Genomic DNA, 6075 nt, shown 5'->3' with positions numbered 1-6075 from the left:
TCATTCACAGAGTTGTAACATTATTTTGTTGCAGATAATTTTTTTGGAATTGAGATGGATCTTATTTATATGTCTGTATTCTCTCTTGATTTTGATAGTAGAGTTCATTAGATTTCAAAGATAGGGTTTATTCTGTTTTTCAAATGGATTTCATCTGTGATTAAATTAGAAGTTGAAAGCTGGATGGTTCTGGCTGAATGTGTTTCTCCACTTAAAAGACAAAGTACCCAATACTGTGATGCAGCAGGCTAAGCTGATACTTGGACAACAGCATATCATGTTGGAGTGCCAGCTGGAGTGCCTGCTGTTGTGCTCCGAATCCTCTCCTTGCTAACATTCCTTGGGCAGCAAGGGGGGATGGCTCTAAGGTGCAGGACCCTGCTACCCATGCTGGAAATGATGATCTAGTTCCTGAGGTTGGCCTTCCCAGCCCTGGCTGCCGCAGCTACTTAGGAAGTGAACCAGCCAATGAAAAATCTCCCTCTACCTTTCAAAGATGTGAATTTTTTTTTTTTTTGAAAAAGCAAACTAGTACCCCCCAATTATAATAAAACCAAAACCTAAACCTAATTGATTAAAAAAATTCTAAAAAGAGGATGTGGAAACAATGGTCTTACCCACTTTCCTGTAGCCCTTGACCCTTTGAGCCCTAATCAACTATGTAAGATCATAAAGAAAAAATTTCTAATGTCATCTATTTTGTCCTCTTCCAACTCTTACTCCACTCAGGCTCCTAATACCAAGCAGGGGGATTTACCAACAGCTGCAATGTGATGCTCACAGCGCTGGAAGCTGGCATGCCGAGATGGGAACTGGGAGAGTCCGTGCCTAGTGGGGGCTGCCAGCTCCTGTTTCTGTGCCTCACATAACAGAAATGGAGAGGGAGCTCTCTGGGTCCCTTTGAGGAGGATTTCTCTCTTTTACGAGGACTCTGCTCCACTGACCTGACTCCCATCTCCTGTTCCCACCAGACAGAGGTTGAGGATTTCAGCACGTGAGTTTCAGGACACAGACATGCCTTGAATAGAACAGTCTAGGCCATCCTTTAACTGCTCATTGATCCTTGCAGCTACAGCATGAGCTTGTGTTCTAGGGTGAGATGGGGCGTCTCTGGCTTCTCGGTGGGGCTGTGTCAGTATGTAAGGGAGGGGTTCCCTTTCACTGTCATTAGCTCCGTGGAACGTTGGCTTCACCTTAAGCTTTCTCTTGGCTCCTACATTCCAGATTGCAACCAGCTGCCTGCTGCTGTTTCGTTACATCTCCATAGTTTACGTGATTTTACCTACATGCCATTAAGGAAATCCAGGGCCAAAAACATCATCATCTTTAAGCAGTAATGACTTAGAAAGAAACAGTCTGCGTGACGTGTAAGTATTTTGTGCTGCTTTCACTTAAGTTCTAGATTAATTGCATGTCTTAAAATTAAATCTAATTGAGTTCTGTAAGACAAAGGTAACCTATTGGTTCAGTGGTAAATTTGTCCCATTCAAAATGTCTTATGTTTATTCACTCATATTTGCATATAACACTTTGATTCACTTGAAGCATTTTTGATTACCAACAGATATTTCCAAATATTCTGTATGTTCAGAATGTTCTGTATTTCCCGAGTTCAGTGACAAGAGGCCAGAGAGGACACAGACACACATATCTGAGAGTGAGGTTGTACAATGATACTGTGTTTGTGTAGACAAGGTCCCTGGCTGGGAAGGTCAGAGCCCTGGGCAGCACTCGTTTCTACAGTCATTGGCGACGTGTTCTGCTCTCCTTTCTCTGGCCATGTGATGATCCACCTGAGGACCTCCTGGCTGGGATGCTATCTCAGAAAACAAAAGATCCACAGGTGAATCAGATCAACATAAAGTTTGGTTTCCCCAAATGAGATCAAAAGCCATCAGGACAGGCATTGTTTGAATCCACTCTCACAGAGGGATCCTTTGGATGCCCTGCTTTCAAAAACCTTCTGCCTCTCCTCGTACATGCTACATCCTCTTCAAGACCTTGTTCATGTGCGCTGGTGCAGCTTCGGTAACCTGGCAATAGAAGTGAAACCCTAAAAAACAATAACTCTGATGGATGCTGTGATACACACGGAGTCGTCTTCACTAGAGAAATCATTTTTAGAAAAAGTTCCTAAATTACTTAAAAATATCCGGTACTTTCCCTCAATATTGCATTTCAATTGCAGAGAATTCTGGTATTTCCTTTGCTGCTTCCAGCACCTCTGCGACAGAAATCCTCCTGATTCATGGATCAACAGACTGAGCCTTGGATCTCTGAGTGAGCCATCGGCATCTCCCAGGTCAGTGACAGGGAGCAAGGTGGGATCACTACCTGCAAAAGAAGAAGCAGGGCTGTTCTCACTCCTGTGTCCTAGGGGTGAATTGGGCAGTTGCCATTTGTGCTAATTGGTGGTCGGAGCCAGTGCTGACACCTGCCACAGAGCCCCTCAGTTTGGCTGCACAATGAAATCCCCAGTACTCAAGCCTTACTCTCAGATGTGGATTTGTCTAAGCTTTGGCTTAAGCCTCAGTCTGTCTGCCTGCCTTCCTTCCTTCCTGCTTTTCTTTTTCATCTTCTGCTGCTCCTCCTCCTTCTCCTCATTGTCATCAGTGTTATTCCTAAAACACCTCTTGTGGCTTCGATATGCCTTCCTGGTATAAAGTGAGTGGATTACAGAAGTGGCTCTCAGTGTGTGCTGGGGATGGGGGCATGCCAGCACATGTGTGCCTACCCATGCCCAGCAGCGTCACCAACAGGACTCTCAGTATTTTGGACATCACTCTCTTACTCCTTTGGCTACATCAGAGGTGTATTTATCAGGGTACGGTGATGAGTATGGAAGAAGCTGGGGTAGAGATCTGTATTTTGAAGTAGAAAAGTTCTAGAGGATGATGCTTTCTGAATTGTGATAATTTTCTCACATGGTGGAAACATAATAAGTTGACGGACCTCTCTGGTCACACGAGAGGGCTCTAGTGCTTGCAACAGGTGCAGTTGTCCATCCTAAGAGCTGAGGCTACGCAGAGGCAGAGAGGAACGAGGCAGAGTGAACTGCAGACTGGATCCCATGGGAAGACCCAAATTCAGAGGGTACTTTCAGGGGCTAACCAGGGCTTCTTGTTGCCATCAAGTCATTCCAGGGAACCAAGCCTTCCAGCAAGCTTGTTTGGTTCAAGTACTCACATGACAATATTAATTGTGGGTTCTGGATATGCCAGGCCCCTTCTTAGGTACTGAATCATGAGCAAAACAGATGAGGGTTAATTTGTGGTTCTACAGAGCTCAATGATCTTATGGCAAATATGCTTCAAAGAGCTGCCATCAAGTGCTGCAGTATTTGGTGATGCAACATCAAAGTTGAGGACAGTTGGCTGAGAGCCAAGGGACAGCGTCAGCTGAACAGCACCCTTCTCAGGGGATCCAGCAGACCAGAGTGTGAACCAGCAGGACTGAACTGCTTGTGCACAGTTAACACAGTTCTTAGGCTGCCCTGGCCAGTTCGTGGGTTCAGCTGAGCAGCCGAGAGATTTAGAATTAAATATGCAAAGAGTTCCCTCTACTGGGCAGATGCTATTATTGCATGCCAAGAGCTGGACGGAGAGGTGCAGCGTCTTCACTGATGTTCTGTCTTTGAGAGGATCCCAATGACGTGAGAGGTCACACATCAGTCTGTTACATTCACCTACTCGTCTACACAGGCAGGCTCTTTCCATACCACTTTGGGTAGGAACTAGGTCTGTTTTCTTTACTAGTGGGTGAGAACCTTATTTCACTCATTTGTGTTCTAACATTTAGTGCAGTCCCAGCTTTTGCATGGTGCATGAACCATTCCATTAGAAATGTATGGGTGAAGATGTTTATTGCTGCCTTTGTAATTTCTTATGAAGCGAAGATGGCATATACAGAGGAATAGGTAAATAGATAATTGTATAGTGAGTAATTCATACAAGGATGCTTTGAGGGGTTTTTTAATCCAGTGAAAAAAATTTTTTAATGTAATAGTAAATTGAAGAAAGGAGCTGTTTATAATGTGTATTGAGTTTTGCAAAATAGGCACAGCAAGAGTACTGGAAGGAAATATTAAAACATATTAACAGCAGATCTATAATTTTCTGTAGGTTCATTTTTTTTCTATAATGAGAATATATTCTTTAGCAAGAAAAATAACTAACTAAATGGCATGATAATAATTCTACTCTCATTGTGTTCAGGGTCTTTTGTGTTCTTTGTTGCACATAAGATGAAAAACTGCTTTGTTGGGCAATTTAGACCAGGCTCAATAGCTATTATTTAACTTAATTTTCTTTTTTTTTTTTTCTGATTGGGGAGGGGAGACATTGCAGCCACATTAAAATTCTTGATATAGCTTGTCTTTTTAGGAAATATGTTTTTATGTTTTAAATTATTTTATTTATAGAAAGTAAACGAATTTCATAATATAGGACCCAGCACAATGGCTCGATTGGCTAATCCTTACCTTGCAAAACCAGGATCCCATATGGGTGCTGGTTCATGTCCTGGCAGCTCCACTTTCCATCCAGCTCCCTGTCTGTGGTCTGAGAAAGCAGTAGAGGACGGCCTAAAGCCTTGGACCCTGCACACATGTGGGAGACTGGGAAGAAACTCCTAGCTTCAGATGGACTCAGCTTCTGGCAGTTTGACTGTGTGCAAAAGCAGAGTAGTTGCAGAGCTACCTCTTGGAGGACATTACTGGTTCTGAGAGAAGGCTTTGGAGTCTTTTGCACTTGGCTTTGATGGCAGCTCTGCCATTCAAAAGTGTGTGACAAGGACATGTTATACCTGTCATTGGTAATTAAAGATAATCATGCCTTCCCTAGAATTGTAAAGTTAAGTGAGAGTCCGTAGTCCACAGAACACAGCTATCACCTGTCATCAACAGCGTCATTACTAGGACTGTGTTGTCCTAGTTGAAGGTTCAAAAAGACCTCTGGAATTTCTTGTGATGAGTCAGGGCATGCAGTGTCTGCTTATACTACTTCTGACTGTGCCACATCTTCAGGTGTTTTGCTTTTACTCACCCACCTGTCCCAGGCAAAGACAACCTTTGCAGTCCAGTTCTCCTGACTGGTCCTGGCCTTGGTTCTTGGTTTTACTGTGATGGCTGACACGTTGCAGCCAGTCCCAGCATGTACCACATGTTACTTTACACACCTAAGAGTGGGAACGCTGGTGAGAGGTTGATGATGGCAAGAAATAGGCAAGATAGGAAGGGTAGGATGGGGCTGAGTGCAGATGAGGATGAGAAGTTAAATCCAGCAGTTTGGTTCTGTAAAGAGTGCTCCCAGAGGAGGAAACTTGCAGAGGAAGGTTCTTTTTTTTTTTTTTAATTATTTATTATTTTACTTCATTAATTACATTGTTTTATGTGACACAGTTACATAGGTACTTGGGTTCTCCCCACCCCTCCCCAAACCCTCCCACCATGGTGGATTCCTCCACCTTGTTGCATAACCACAGCTCAAGTTCAGTTGAGATTCCCCCATTGCAAGCGTACACCAAACATAGAGTCCAGCATCTTATTGTCCAGTCAAGTTCAACGGCTTCTTAGGTATACCCTCTCTGGTCTGAAGACAGAGCCAGCAGAGTATCATCCCAGTCAATTGAAAGCTCCAACATACCATCAGCAAAAATTTACATCATTATGGAATTAATTGACATAGTAATGAGTAACCAATATGTTAAAAGTAAATGCGAGTTCCCAGCCACCTTCTGTGACCACCTCACCTACACTTCAATTTTAGTTTATACACAACATATAACATTCATAACATAACATGTTATACATACCATCATATCATCTTAAATTAAGGCAAACATGTGGTATTTAACCTTTTGGGATTGGCTCATTTCCCTTAGCATTATGGTTTCCAGTTTGGCCCATTTGGCCACAAAGAACTGCATTTTGTTTTTTTTAATAGCTGAGTAGTATTCCATGGAGTAAAGAAGCTTCTGTACAGCTAGAGAAACAATCAACAAAGTAAAAAGGCAACCCACAGAATGGGAGAAGATCTTCACACACGACATAGGTGATAGAGGGCTGATCTCCAGAAT

Source organism: Ochotona princeps, chromosome 11 (genome assembly GCF_030435755.1).
Source record: "Ochotona princeps isolate mOchPri1 chromosome 11, mOchPri1.hap1, whole genome shotgun sequence".
NCBI lineage: Eukaryota > Metazoa > Chordata > Mammalia > Lagomorpha > Ochotonidae > Ochotona > Ochotona princeps.
The sequence above is the reverse complement of the archived record's forward strand: the minus strand, read 5'-3'. Positions refer to the sequence as shown.